This window comes from Triturus cristatus, chromosome 8, assembly GCF_964204655.1.
Source record: "Triturus cristatus chromosome 8, aTriCri1.1, whole genome shotgun sequence".
NCBI classification, from domain to species: domain Eukaryota; kingdom Metazoa; phylum Chordata; class Amphibia; order Caudata; family Salamandridae; genus Triturus; species Triturus cristatus.
In genome coordinates, this window is record NC_140591.1 from 48,690,897 (window position 1) to 48,706,769 (window position 15,873).

The window sequence follows — 15,873 nt, forward strand, 5'->3', positions numbered from 1 at the left end:
TCTCGTTTGGGACTGGCTCACCACCAACTTGAAGTAGGCGGTAAACTGCGAATGTTTTGCTACTGCATTCTGGCCACAAAACATTTGTACATTCCCCTGCGACTCAATATTAGGAAGGGACACCCTTGTCACGCCCCTTCCTAATACCGACTCGAAACCCTATTTTGCGAGTTGGTAATAGGTTACCAACTTGCAAAATAGGATTAGTAGAAAAGGTTCTTTAACGGTCGCAAACGGCCCGAATCTCCAATTGCGACTGCTGAAACCTGTTGCACATTGGCCAGATGTACAGAATTGGAGGTTTGAGATTTCCTAATAGCAAAGTTTTGCGATTCGCTATTAGGAAATCACAAACTGCGATGTAACTGTGTGTTTAACACTGTTTGCGATTCCCAAATAGGTAACAAGGGACCTGTCTCATTAATATTCATGAAGCAGATAGCAATTAGCGACCCATTAGGAATGGTCTGCACTTGCAGGCATGGTGGCCACCATGTCTTTGATTGCTTTTTAAATAAAACATTTTTTTAATTGAAACGCAGCCTGTTTTCCTTAAAGGAAACAGGACACATTTAAAAAAAAAAAAAAAAAATGAAAAGCTACTGTTTTCATTTTTAGGTCTCGCCTGACCCAGCGCATGCGCTCGTCTTAGGAGACTTTTTGAGAGGGCTCCATAAAGAGCTACCAGGCCAGCTTAGAGCTACAGTGCATGTCTCTTTCCGTTATTCTGCTAGGAAGAGACCTTCGGCACCCTGGTTCTCAGAGTCTCTGAGACTTCTAAGGCAGGGCTGTAGGAAGCAGGAAAGGTTGTGGAGGGCGGGCTGGGACTATCAAGAGAGGGAAAAACACAAACTTCTTCTTATGGGATATAAAGTGGAGGTTATTAAAGAAAAGCATGAGTACTTTTCTAAGCTGACTACTGCTCTTACCTACCCCAGAGAACTCTTTAAAATTGCAGATTCTCTGTGTACCCTGCAAGTGCCCGACCCTATTCCTAGCTCCCAGGATCTCTGTGATAAGATCGCCCAATTTTTCCATTCTAAAATAGCCGATATCCACTCGGCCCTTGAATCGCAAAGGGCTGCTCTGCCTCCCCTCCCTTCGGGTATATCTGCCGTGGGAGGTGGAACCTTGGCCTCTTCTGCGAACCTGTCCAACTTTCCACTGCTCTCCCTACAACAACTGGACTTGCTTCTAAGCAAGACTAGGTCAGGGTCCCCTTTGGACCCCTGCCCTCTTAAAGTTTTTAAGGAATGTCGGGAAATTCTTTTGCCCCCGCTCCTGAGTATTATGAACCGGGCAATACAGGAGGGCACTTTTCCTGCTCTGTGGAAGAGTGCTGTGGTTAAGCCTCTTTTAAAGAAGCCAACTTTAGACCCTGAAATCCTTAAGAATTTTCGCCCTATTTCATTGCTTCCTGCCCCAGGAAAGAAGCTTGAAACTCATCTTAATGAGCATCTGACGGCTTTTTGGGATATTTCGGGTTGTCTCGATCAGTCCCAGCATGGCTTCCGGAGGCACCATAGTACGGAGTCGGCCCTTACGGTAGTGCTAAATAACATCCGCACGGAGGTTGACCAGGGCCATACCACTCTTCTGGTCCTGTTGGACCTGACAGCCGCCTTCGATACCCTATCTCCCTCGGTTCTAGTATCTCGTCTTAGGGAGATAGGGGTGGAAGGTTTGGCTTTGAGCCTTCTGGCTTCCTTCCTTGACCAGAGGGAACAGAGGGTCAAATTGGGTGAATATCTATCTATCTCCATCCCTACCTGTGCAATGTGGGGTCCCTCAGGGGTCGGCCTTAAGTCCTACCCTTTTTAACATCTATGTGACCCCACTTGCCAGGCTAATAAGATCTCATGGGATGGAGGTGGTATCATACGCTGATGATACCCAGATTATGGTGTCCCTCTCCCACTCGGGCAGTACCTCCGCTCCCAGCTTTAGGAACTGCATGGAGGCAGTTTCTCAGTGGATGATCTATAATTCACTAAAGCTGAACGGGGAAAAAACCGAGGTCCTTATTTTTGGTGGAAACAGGGACATTTGCTCCTCTGAGTGTGGCCCCCTTCTTTAGGAGTGTGCCCGGTACCTACGGACTTGGCTCGTAATCTGGGAGTTATGATCGATCCCGTTCTCTCCATGTCTCAGCAGGTTAATAGGACGGTTGCCACCTGCTGGGGCATTATCAAGATCCTTATGAAAATTAGACATTATTTGGCTCCGCATGCTCGCAAACAGATTGTTGTTGCATTGGTCGCCTCACGGCTTGATTACTGCAATGCTCTCTATGCCGGCATAAATAAGGGCCTTGTGCAACGCTTGCAAACAGCCAGAGCGCGGCAGCCAAATTTGTGCTTAATGCTCCTAGGTTTTTTTCCGCTACTGCTGCTAGGAAGAGTTTGCATTGGCTTCCGATTCAAGACAGGATTGTTTTTAAGATTCTTTGCATGACCTACGGGCTTTATCTGGCGATGGGGCTGAGGGGGTGAAGGACTTAGTTGGTACCTTATGTCCCTGGCAGAGACCTTCGATCTCTGAGAAAGAACCTGTTGTCAGTTCCCCGCTTTCGAAGAGTTAAATGGGGAGGGAGGGCCTTTTCGTCTCTAGCCCCAAAACTGTGGAATACCCTCCACACTGAAATCAAAACTCAATATACTGTCCTTACGTTTAGGAAGGCATTAAAGACATGGCTCTTTGCCAAGGCTTACCCGTAATTTGGTTCCTGGTCTGTTTTGATCTTTTTGGGTTAGGCGCCTTGATGCCTTTGGGCTTAGTCGCGCATTATAAGTCTTCTTTCATCCATTCATTCATTCATGTGTGTGGGTGCGCGCGCCGCGCTTGACCGCGATTACCTTCACTTTCGCGGCCGCATGGCCACTTTGATGTTTGATCGCGATCACTTTCGCGGCCGCACGGCCGCTTGGCATAGCCAATGGGTCTCGCTTTTGGGACCTTATAAGTATTTAGTTATGCAACTGTTGCATGGCTAAACACTTATAAGGTCCTAAAGACGAGACCTATTGGCTATGCCAATGCTCGTTTAAGAGTAGGACCCCTTCCCGTTTGTGAATGGGTTACCTCCTCCTTCACAGAGTTGGTAAAATGTGAAAGTTTTGCAACCGCATTCCAGTCACAAAACATTCCTACATGCCCATGGGACTCGCTATAGGAGAGCCGCTCTTGCCACTCTGCTTCCTAATGCCAACTCCCAAACCCTTTTTTGCAGATGGGAATAGGATCCTGACATAGCGAAAGCAATTTTCGCGTTCGCAAACAGCTCGCTTCACCGCTTGCGGCTGCTAAAAACGGTCTGACAACTGGCTCCATGCGGATATAACAGAAGAAGCAAGCAATCGGGTTTGCCCTGCTCAGTGGTATCGTTTGTGTGCACGTGCGCGGAAGAGGTACATAGGTCTTAGCGCACTCAAGGAGTAGTATCACTGATGTGCGCGTGCGCTGAGGGGCGTCTTTTTTTCTGAGCACGCTGTAATGTACTTAATGGGTGTTTACATGTGTAACGAGCTCGTGTTACCTGTAGAGCTCGTGGTTTATACTCGAATGCGCGTGATGAGTTTACACGCGCACGCATGCTATTTGATGTTATTTAAATAGGCATCTCTCGAAGATGCATCCCCGTGCGTCCAACCTCCTTTCTGAAGTATGAACGGTGTCAGTGGACAGTTGCGGTTCGTACTTCAGATGGGGAGGACGCACTCCAGTGATGTGTTGGTGTTAACTTGAATAAAGCTTCAAGATCTTCTTTCTTCGATCTCCATTGGATTTATTTAAATACTTTAATGCCTGAATACCTGCTTTACATTTGGCGACGAGTTATTTCAACATAAATACCAACATCACAACGATTTGTGCTTCTTACCAGCTGTGTGATCTTTACGCTTATCCTCTCGCAAAGGAAACCTTCGTGCAACTTCAGGCTAATAACAGAGGAGTTTCCGGATTAGCGAGAGAACAGCCAATCAAAGGACGCCTCTCGTTTTCACTCAAGTACAAATCCCCTAACACGGAAGAGGTCCGTTTTCATTGGCTAAAGAGGCAAAAGAGAAATTTATCATAGCCGCACTCTCATTGGTTGGAAGAGTGTAGAGTTATATTCTCAGTTTTCAAACGTGCAGCGCTATTGGTTACACGTGTGGGTTGTATTTCACACTCTGAAAAGGAGAAAATTAAGGACACCTCAGCAGGAACTCGCAATTAAACTTAAGTAAGTCGAATTTGATGTGTTCAACATGCCTACAACCTTGGTTTTACTAAAAAAAAAAATAGAAAATTAACAATTGATGCTTTGTTACATCGTTTTACAGAACTACCTTGCTAAAAGTTAAATTAAAATCAGTTGTAATGTCCTCTCAGCAAATATGTCAGCTAGAGCAGTTTCTTCCAAGACCAGGAAAGCCGAAGGAGCCCTGGAAATTATGGTTTAAATCCTTTGAGAATTACCTGGTGGCAATAGATGCAGAGGAGTATTCACCCAAACGCAGACTCGCAATTCTTTACAGTTTTTTGGGCAGTGCAGGGCGAGAAACTTTTGACAACTTACCTGTCACCATTCCACCACCAGATGAAGGAGATGGATGGAACGTTTACACTGATGCCGTTAACAGGTTAAATAAAAAGTTTTTAGAGCAGCCAAGCGTTTTGCTTGAAAGATTTAACTTTATGAAGAGGAAACAAGGTTCTGATGAATCCATTGAAGACTATATTTCAGTTTTAAGGAACCTGGCGGTGAATTGTAACTTTGGAGCTTACCTTGACTCGTACATAAGGGATCAGTTCGTGTACAGCTGTTTTCACAAAAAAATTCAAGAACGTCTTCTCAGCTGCAGAGATCCTTCCCTCGCTGAGGTTATAGATATCGCAAAAGGGATTGAGAGATCTATTATAACATCAAAATGTTTAACTGAGGTCAACCCTTCACCTGTGAACATGATTCAAAATGATCCTCACATTAACCATGTTTCTTTCAGGCCAAAATTTGTAAAACCTTTCTTTCAAAAACAGGCAAAAACTAACTCTTTTTGTTTTAGGTGTGGTTCAAAATCACATTTAGGTGATAGCCCTATCTGTATGGCACTAGGTAAGAAATGTACAAAATGTGGGAAAATGGGTCATTTTTATACTGTGTGCAGAAGCAAGAAAATGGTCAGAGTTAGCAATTTAGACACTGATAATGCTCATGGAAATACTAATGTTGAAGTTGTTCAGTCACTTGATGATAGCCTTGAAAGACTCATGCTTTCTATTGACTCTTTAGATATGTCCTCGGTCGTTCAGAAATTTAAGGAACCATTATGTGTTGTTATTGTTGGGAATGTTAAGGTGGACATGATGGCTGACTCTGGAGCACCAGTTACTATTGTGTCAGACACATTATTTGAAGAGTGTTGGTCTTTTAAGAAGCCCTTACTACCCTTGGATATCATTCCAAAAGCATATGGTGGTCACATAATTGATATGCATGGTTATTTCATGGAGTCTATTACTTGTTTAAATCGTAAAATTTTAACAAAGATTTATGTAGCTCTTAAAGGAAAGAACATTATTGGATGGCAGGATTTAGCCAGAATGGGGTTGAAACTGGTTCCTGGTTCTGAAAATCCTATTCAAATTAATGAGGAGTATACAATCACTTCCATCAATGATGACAGTCATAATAATTCCTATGATTGTACAGATATTGGTCATACCATGTTTACAGAATATCCTGAAGTTTTTACAACAAACATTGGTAATGTAAAAAAAGTAGAACATGTCATCAAACTAAAAGAAAATGCTATCCCAGTTTCTCATAAAGCGAGACCAGTTCCGTTGAGCGTCAGAAATGACCTTAAAATTCTGCTTGATAAGTTGGTCAAAGAGGGTATTATTCAGTCCACAGAGTCTTCAGAATGGGTTAGTCCCATTGTAATAGTAAGAAAAAAGGACAATTCTATTCGTTTGTGTGCTGACTTACGCACACTTAACAAAAGTATTATAGTGGATTGTCACCCCCTACCAAAAATTCAAGATTTGTTATGTAACATTGCAGGTGCGACATGTTTCACCATGTTGGACCTAAGGTCCGCGTATCATCAGATACCATTATCCAAATCTTCCACTGACCTAACTACGTTTGTAACACCTTTTGGTGCATATAAATATTTAAGACTTCCGTTTGGTCTAGCATCTGCGGCAAGCGTATTTCAAAGGTTTATGGATCACATGTTAAAAGGCATTAATTCTGTTCAAGCTTATCAGGATGATGTCTTAATATTTTCAAAAAACAAAATTGAGCACTTGTCTACTCTCAGGAGGGTACTGGACAAATTTAAAGAATTTGGGGTAACCTTGGGTACAGAAAAATGTAAATTTATGGCGGATTCCATTGACTACCTAGGGCACACCATCTCTGCCTCAGGAATCAGGCCTAAGTTTTCACTCACAAGAGCGATTGATGAAGTCAGTATGCCCAAAAATAAAGATCTGTTAAGATCATTTTTGGGGATGACAGAATATTACTCAAAGTTTATATCCAATTATGCTCAAGTGGTTCAACCTCTACGTGTTTTATTAAAGAAAAATGCATGCTTCACATGGGGAATTGAAGCACAACAAGCTTTTGACTTAATAAAAAAACTCATCATTCAAGCCCCCGCTCTTTCTCCATTTTCACCTGGTGAAAAGTGCATTTTGTCGGTTGATGCAAGTCAAAATGGATTAGGGGCCGTCCTCTGCCAATGGGTCAATGGAAAGGAAAATACAATAGCTTTTTCCTCAAGATCTCTCTCTAATGCAGAGTCAAATTACAGTACCATTGAGAGGGAAGCTCTTGCTTGTACATGGGCTGTGGAAAAATTTAAGACTTTCATTTGGGGTACTCAATTTGAAATCTTTTCTGATCATAAGCCATTAATACATTTGTTAAATGGGAATGGTACAGGAAAAGCTTCCTCCAGGCTGGTTCGTTTATTGTCACGATTACATGAATACAATTTTGTTATAAAACACATACCTGGGGGCCGAAATTCAAGAGCAGATTGCCTCTCTAGGTTATCATTAAAAGATAACTCCTCATGTTCAAGATTTGATGACGTGGAATGTGTGGTGGCGTCTATTGATGATCTTGTCAATGACTTGCCTCATGTCACACAGGATGATTGGGTGAGAGCGTCTGAAGAAGATTCCACTCTTGTTGCAGTAAAAAACATGATTGTTTCGGGATGGCCCAAAGAACGCTCACTTCCCTCTCCCTTAAAATCATTTGCACAAATCAATCAGGAACTTACCCTAGTTGAAGGTTTGATCTTGCGCGGTGATCTTGCAGTTCCCCCAACTTCACTGCGTAAGAAAATTTTTGATATAGCGCATGAAGGGCATCTGGGCATAGGTGCAACCTCAAGGAGGTTGAAAGAAAATTTTTGGTGGCCTGGTTTAGATGCAGATGTTGCCAAGTGGGTAAATTCATGTGCAACTTGTCTAGTATCTGACAAGCATTGGAAAACGGTAAAGACACCTTTGCATAATGTTCCAGTTCCGGAAGAAGCATGGTCCAAATTAGCATTGGATTTTGCAGGCCCATTTGATTTGCTTTCTCATGAAAAAAGATACATCTTAGTATTAATAGATTACTATTCAAAATGGGTGGAGTTTGAATTTTGTTCTGTACCTTCCACATTGTCTGTGATTAACTTCCTTTCTAGAATTTTTCTTTCTGAAGGATATCCGAGAGAGTTAGTTACAGACAATGGTTCTCACTTTACCTCAAATGTGATGGAAAATTATTTGAAATCTCATGCTATTAAACATTTAAAGGTGGCATTGTATTCCCCGTCAGCTAATGGTTTAGTTGAAAGAATGAATAGATTTATAAAGGAGGGAATACAGTCAGCTTTATCCACTAGTGTACCTGTGGATATGTTCTTAAAAAAAAAGATTTGGTCATATCTTACAACTCCTCATTCGTCAACTGGGGTCTCACCATTTAGATTACTCAAGAAAAGAGATCCTAATGGTACCCTTTGTCCATCATGGATTAGAACATTGTTGAAGAATGAGGATTCATGCTTGGCTTGCAAAGACAAGAAGGACATGATTAAGAAAGTTGCAGTTCAACAAGCTATACAAAAGAAAAACTTTGATAGTAGGAGTTGCAATTATGCAAATGAGTTTACAATTGGAGACTGGGTGATGATCAAGTCTCCCAAGAAAGTTAAGAAGGGTCTTTCGAAACTGTCTCTTCCTGTACAAGTGTTAAAAGTATCTAAAGGTTCTGTTTTTCTTGGCCAGAAAGGTTGGTGGAGTAAGAGAATGTTAATTAAATTGACCTCACATCAAGCAAATGAAATTGTAAAAAAAAAAAATGTTTTTAATGATGATTTACATTTTTCATACTTTGGCTCTACTTCACCAGACTCTTCAAGGTCAATTAACAATGGTGATGCAGGAGATTACTCTCCGAGATCATCATTGTCTGCTGTAGCTCAAGTTGTTGGTAATAATAATTCTCCTGTAATTGGTTCATCAAGACCTGTTCGCAATTGTACGTTTTCTTCAAGATACAAAGATTTTTATTTTCATTAAATTCAATTTTGTTTTATTTGTGAAAGGAGAAGGGTGATGTAATGTACTTAATGGGTGTTTACATGTGTAACGAGCTCGTGTTACCTGTAGAGCTCGTGGTTTCTCGAATGCGCGTGATGAGTTTACACGCGCACGCATGCTATTTGATGTTATTTAAATAGGCATCTCTCGAAGATGCATCCCCGTGCGTCCAACCTCCTTTCTGAAGTATGAACGGTGTCAGTGGACAGTTGCGGTTCGTACTTCAGATGGGGAGGACGCACTCCAGTGATGTGTTGGTGTTAACTTGAATAAAGCTTCATGATCTTCTTTCTTCGATCTCCATTGGATTTATTTAAATACTTTAATGCCTGAATACCTGCTTTACACACGCGCAGGATCGTATCATTAAGGTGCGCATGCGCTGACTAGCGTCTTTTGTCTGAACGTGCGCTATTGAATCGTAGCCTTAGCGTAATCGCGATCGAACGCTGTCTTCTGAGCATGCGCACCTTGAGTAGTCTTCTGAGCATGCGCACCTCGAATAATGTTCTGCGCATGCGCATTAACCGCCCTCTACTTCTATCTACCCGGCGTGACTTCCGCCTGTTCCTTCCCCTCATTATTCAAGGAGGAGCCGGGTTTTGATGCATTTGCGGCACTGCAGGGAAAGCGACGCAGCGTCCATCACCTCCACGGGCCGCGCCCAGCTGCAGCCCGGAGTCTTCGTTCCACCCGTCACTAGGGAGAAGAGCAAGGACAGCTGTCCTACCCGTACTCAGGAGAAGTGAGTAATGTGGAAAGGCGCTGTGCATTTTCATGATAGGAGAGTAATTCCATAGTAGCAATACTTGACTGTCATTGGGATATTGTTGTCTTGCTCCATATCACAGTTTTTCCGTTTGTAACCGTTGTAAACAGGTTATTATAAAAGTTGACGTTACTTGGTGCACCAATCTGGGAAGATCAAGGGCTGATTGAACTTTACCAGGATTAAGACTCGTGGCCTGAAAATAACAGCAGTTGGTGGAGGCGTTTTACTCCTTTGGCTGTTTTGTGTAACACTTTATTTATTTTAAAAGTTTTATATAGCGCTAGCTTGACCCGTAGCTATCAGAGCGCTTTACAGCACGGAAATTGCATTACATAGTAGGCAGGCAGTAAGGAAGCAAAAACAGGAATAAAAAAAAAAAAAAACAGCATGGAAGATAAGGTGGTTAACACAGTCCGGTCACCAACTATCCTTGAATATCAAGAGAGGAGTAAACTCGGATATTGAAGTCTAGGTTAGTTGACGTTGGTCATGAAAGTGTTTGTTAAGGACTTTTCTTCCAGCTCTAAGCAATGATTCTTGTAGTTGCTGTCTGAGGACGTTCCCGAGACCACGTTACTTATATTTTTATAGCGCTGAACGTGCTTCATTTGTAAAAAAAAAAAAAAAAAGGGAAACAAAGTGACGGGGCCCTCGTCATGGGGGCTCCCCAGCTTATACCACACATTGCCCCTGCCAATGATAGAGTGATAGTACCAACACAACTACTACCACACTCGTAAAAGTGTGACAATTCAGACTATTACATGTCGATAAAAGTTATAAGAATGGCGCAGGCGGCACATATTAATCATTGTGAAAGTTTGTTGAATAACAAACGAATGCTGTTGTGGTCATTTCTAAATTAAACTAACAACGCCACCAAAGTGCCAGTGTTGACAACGAAGTGCTGGTGCCGAGCACCGTACACCACATCCTCATATTAACCAATATCACCCATGAGGGTATCCTGGATCAGAGCTGGCCTTGGGAGGGCTTCCTCGTTGAGCCATGCCACAGCTTTCTGCGGAATTCAAGACGGGAGGAAGAGGCTGTGATGTGTTGTGGGCTATGACCCCACTAAGCTGCGCACCTCAGCAGAGAGCGATTTTTATCAGCGCACAAGAAGTCATGAAGAACATACTTTTACACTAGCTCTTTCTGAGCCATAAATCACAAAATAAAGCAAGACTTATTTGCAGGCTGTTTGGAAAGCATTATTAAACAGAAGCTAGAAGGCAGTCACATTTTTCAGCGCTAAGACCTTAAAGTATGCTTTGCGTTTCTCACTGCTCTCACTTTTACTTTTGTTTTAGCGCCAAGCATTTTACAATGCATTTTGCATCTCTTTTCAATCCCTCTGCAGAGCCAAGCACCTTCGGTATTGTCCACCAGCCATTCCTCCCCTCGTTCTCCTTAATGTATGTTGATTCATTTACAGCCTGGAATGCCATAGGACCCCTCATTGTGGACATCAATGTGATTACTGTTGTGGAAAAATAGAGCAGCCTCATTTCCTTTATCCGGTTTCAGCACCAATGCGCAACATCCAGTTTTAACACTTTCCCATGTGCATTGGCGATTCATTTGGCTGGTCAAACATGTCTAAACTGCCTTGTAATGTTACCAATTTGCACAGCTGTGTCAATACAATATTGCGAATTTCTTGACTTGCTTGTGTTTGGAGAAGAGGTTGTGAAATGTTGCATTAAAGCAGCGAAAACAGTAAATATATTCCTGTATATCATATAAAGTTACAACTAATGTAATGTTGCATTACCATGCATTTTTACAGTCCGCTTTACTGGTCAATTGGTATGAACATTTTTGATATCTGCATGAAGACATTCAGCAAACTAGAGAGCGTGACAAGTGTGAGTGATTAAGTGACACGATTGGTGTGAGTATGAATGAGTGCATGACAAGTATGAGAGTGATGAAGTGACACAATGGGTGTGGGTATGATGAGTGTATGACAAGTGTGAGTGATTAAGTGACACGATGGGTGTGAGTATGAATGAGTGCATGACAAGTGTGAGAGTGATGAAGTGACACAATGGGTGTGGGTATGATGAGTGTATGACAAGTGTGAGTGATTAAGTGACACAATGGGTGTGAGTATAATGAGTGCACGGGAGAAAGCAAAGGAAAGTAGGAGTGATTAAGTGAGATTGTTAGCATATCAAATAATGACAGCGAAAGAGCGATAGCGAGCAGATAGTGGCACAGATAGAAAGTTTTTTAACAACAAAGAAATAATGAGGGAGTTCAGAGAACGCCTGAGGTACAAAATAAGTGACTCACCGTGAGTGAGAAAGTGGGTTTTAGAGGGACTAGGTTAAGTTTCAACAAATGCATATGTGTGAGAGAGAGAGCGTTGGTAACTGAATCTTAGCAAATATTAGTTAAGCATGAAATATTGAGAGTAAGTTTGATAAGTCAGATTGAGAGCGATTTTGAGTAAAGGACATGTTAATCATTGTGCATTGGTGAGAATGAGATGGACAATTGTATGGCACAGTAAGTAATCTACATTCTGTTGATTATTAACGCATGAGTAGAACATATACACATTTCTAGCACATTTTACTGTTTTTCAGTCTGCAGATGTAGTAAATTACGGTCATACATTAACAGTTTGACAGGCATTCCGTGGCCATTACAAACAAAAAACACCGTACGTGGAAACATTAACTGATCTGCACAGTAGACACACAGAAATTCAGACTATAGTAGTGATAGACATATTTTGCTGGTGCATGTATTCTGATCGATGTTTCTCTATTACCAACATGACTATTGTATATCCTTTCAGAAAAAGTATAATGGATGTTGTTTCTTCTTCTGCATGAGTTCACACTGTCAATATCAGGGGCTGTGAATGCTCCTCTACGGCTTGAATTTTTATCCAAGATGAAGGGCCCTGCCAGGGTCTACCTGGAAGATTCCTTGGACCAGCTCTGCCTTCGTGGCCTTTGGGAGTCCCCAGGTACACATGAACGCTTTAAAAACGTGTTAACAAGACTATAAGGAGAGTCACCTTGCTGGAAGATAAAGCAGCACGGCTGGTTCACCTAGCAGAGCTGCACAAAGGCAACTCCCTAAGCTTACCTAGGCACCGGCTTTACAAAAAGTTCCAAAGAAACATACTTTCGGTACAGTCTAGGCTTATTACTCTCCGCCTTTCACTTTATGGCAACGCCCCTCACTACCCCCTCTGTGCCTATATTGTGGTAGGAAAAGGAAGATATTATAAATCTGTTGTGCATCTGCAAGGAACTACTGTGCACTGCGGAGGCCACTTTTCAACCACAAAAGAATATGCACATGCAGACAGACAGTAAAACCGAGCTTTTCTGGAGAGGGCATACAACTGAGTTGCTGCCTGGTAAAATTCTTAAGCATAGTAGAAAAAAATGCAAAAAAAGTACAAAACCCACTGAACAACACTGCGAACCTAGGAGGAAAAACACTGTGGAAGCCATCTAAACAAGCATTTGCAATGCAATAGTATAAATAAAACATACAGTGCAACATTCTAAGTAAAGAAGCCAGAAGCCTTGGAAGGGTACAAATGACGACATGCCCATCATAAGGAGGGACTAACAAGCCTAAAGCCAATTGGAAGGCAGCATTTAGGAACTAAGCCAATGAAAAATATGGACGGAGAGTAGGCGGAGCTTCCACTCCATACTGAATACTGCATGCCTCGCAAAGCGAGCAGCGCATGCACGCTGCCACTATAGGCCCGACCTAAAAATAACCTCTAATAACCATGTGTTGCCTGACAAGGGTGGTTATAAGACTCATGAACATCACCAAAACTGACTTCACCTGGACATAATACAAATTTAAACTCTCACAAAGACTTAGGGGATCATTAAGATGGCGGAAGGGCCGCCACGGTGGGTACTGTGGCGGACGCAAAGTCCGTCCGCCGCTTCACCGCCAAAGGCAATTCTACCGATTGCCTGGCGGATGGTGCAGGGCTCCTAAAATGGTGGCGGTGCCTAGCAGGCACCGTCCACCAAATTAGGATGTGGGTAGAAAAAGGCCTTTCCATTGAAGTGATGTCGCCATGGAAAGGCTGGCGGGGATTGGGTTTGGGGGCCTGTTGCATGCCCCCCTTTTTGGGGGGGTGGTTTTGCTTCACTGGAGGGTACCCATGGTACCTCCTGCATTTCCCTGCACTGCGTGGCAGGCACCGCGTGGTGCAGGGAAATGCAGTGCATGCCAATTTGACATTGCGAATGGTGCTGCATCCAGCAACACTGTCCGCAATGTTAAGGGCCTGGGATGTGCCCGCCAGTATGGTGGGCGCATCCTAATATGTGTGCTGGGACCGCGGGCGGTCCCAGCACGGCAACGATGGTGGGTGGACTGATGTCCGCCCTCCATCGTAATGAGCCCCTTAGTTTGCACCTTAACCATCTTTTTCACAAAGTCAGAACGTAACCTACAAACCTCAGCTGTTTCTAACTTTGCACACAACAGCATCATTTTCACAAATGGCCAATTTGTACTCTCTAGGACCTGGTAACTAGCTTCCCTAGCAGCTCCTCTCCCTATCACACCTTGAAGCACAGGACACACTTTGCTTGCTTAAATGCACAGTTAAACTGTATTTTAAGATTTTACCTCCCATTGTCAAGCTCTTTTTTTTTTTTAACATAATTTGCACAAACCTCTTTAATCGCAACCGCTTGCGAACATTGACATTTCTTCTGTGTTTACTTATTCTGTTTTATGTATGCCGTTACAAAGGTTTCAATTAATCACGCAAAATAACCTTACTTACTTACACTGTCAATATCAGTGCTACAGTCTTTTTTTTTTTTCTTTTCAGATAGCTGTAATTTTTTATTTACCATTTACATATTCTAGAGTGTGTCTGATTAATATGACTCTTTAGATGTAAATCCGTTTCTGCTGCAGAGAAATGAGGCTTCTCAGAATATTTGTTTCAATGATTTCATGAGCTCCCCTTGAGAGCAGTGTTAAAAGTAGTTTGCCATTTAATTGAGATAGTTAGAAAATATGATTTAACATTTATAATGTAATACTATTTTATGTAAATCAAGACATAGCTTGCCCCTCACAGTCATCACATAGAAATAGTATATTGCTTGCTCATGCAAAGACTTACCTCAAAGTGCTGCTTCACACACAGCAAGAAAAGTGCGCTCATAAGCAACATTGGAATGTAAGAGTTAGTTCCATGACTTGAGAAGCAATGTATGAGAAGTTGCAACATTGTGATCTCATGAGGTGTTCTAGTGCGGCTTCGACAGATCTGTGGTGAAACTGTACAAAGTTGCTCTGGTAGGCAGGTTCTGTGTTATGAAGTGCTTTTTTTGTGTAGGTGAGGAGTTTGATTGTGCAAGATTGTATCTGGAGCCAGTGAAGTTCCCTACTTAAAGATGTGATGTTGTCTAGCGTGGAAGATTGAGGACTAGTCTGGCTGTTGCATTCTGGATGGTCTGGAGTCTTTTTGTGAGTTGGTTATTCCTGCTGGTGATTAGAGGCTGGGTTACTGTTTCCCTGATGTTGTTCATTAGCCACTTAAATCTTGGAATGTTACAAGACCACAGGTGCCATTGTTATTGAGGACCATCGAGTCCAACACATAATTTAGCAGCGCAATTCCGAACCAGTAACCGGTAAAAATACGTAGATAGGTCATGGGATTTACAGCGTAGGAAATTACATCTCCAACTCCCTGTGTGAGGCTGATTGGAAAAAAAAAAAATCTACAAATGACCCCATCATGGTGTTCAGGTTATCATCAGACCAGTGGTGCCAGATTGGTCATTTTGTTGAACAGCTGGGACATTGCTCTCATAGTGATCCTTGTTGTAAATTATATTGTATTCAGGGCTCAATAATGTTAGTAAACCTGCAGGTCTGGTAACTTTAATAATCTACTCAACCTAACTGTAATGTACTTAACCTGTGAGCTGGTCTTACATTGCATGATCCTAGGAAAATATTTTGTCTTATGAAGCCGCTTTTTCTTTATTATCACATAAGAGAGCACTTTCAAATATTCAAGTTCACTACTTCTCTGTCCAAAAAAACACTTTTTATTTACTAGATTAACTGTTTGCTCCATGTATAACAAGAATCAAGCCCATATATAGGGTACACATGATTCCTGGCTTGCCGCTTAGTTCATTAATAGCATTGTCATCTGGGCAGGAGCAGTAATAATTCCCAGTTCATGTTTAAAAACTCTTTTTTTCATAAATATATTACCAAAGCATGATGTTGTAGTGCACTGTCATTTACAGATAGCATATTTTCCATTGAAATGTCCACAAAACTTTCCCACTGACATTTTATTGATAATAGCTCATAAACAATATGTGGAAATTGTCTTTCAGCAATAAAAGTTACATTTGCACATCACCAAGTAGTGTTCTAATTTGTTTTGAGCTTTATAAAAATATTTTTTTCACCACAGAATTTCAAAAAAGGGGTCTTCATAACTAGTGAAATATATT

At 42.0% G+C, this 15,873-nt stretch overlaps 1 protein-coding gene across 2 annotated transcripts in view; it reads left to right on the forward strand.

Moving 5' to 3' along the window:
* The first annotated feature begins 9,165 nt into the window (after positions 1-9,165).
* Positions 9,166-15,873, forward strand: part of LOC146800028 (uncharacterized) — a 206,363-nt gene continuing 199,655 nt past the window's right edge. For both annotated transcript variants that reach the window (XM_085620930.1, XM_085620931.1), the window contains exon 1: positions 9,166-9,346. The gene's annotated coding sequence lies outside the window, so the exon portion shown is untranslated. The remainder of the gene's footprint in view (positions 9,347-15,873) is intronic.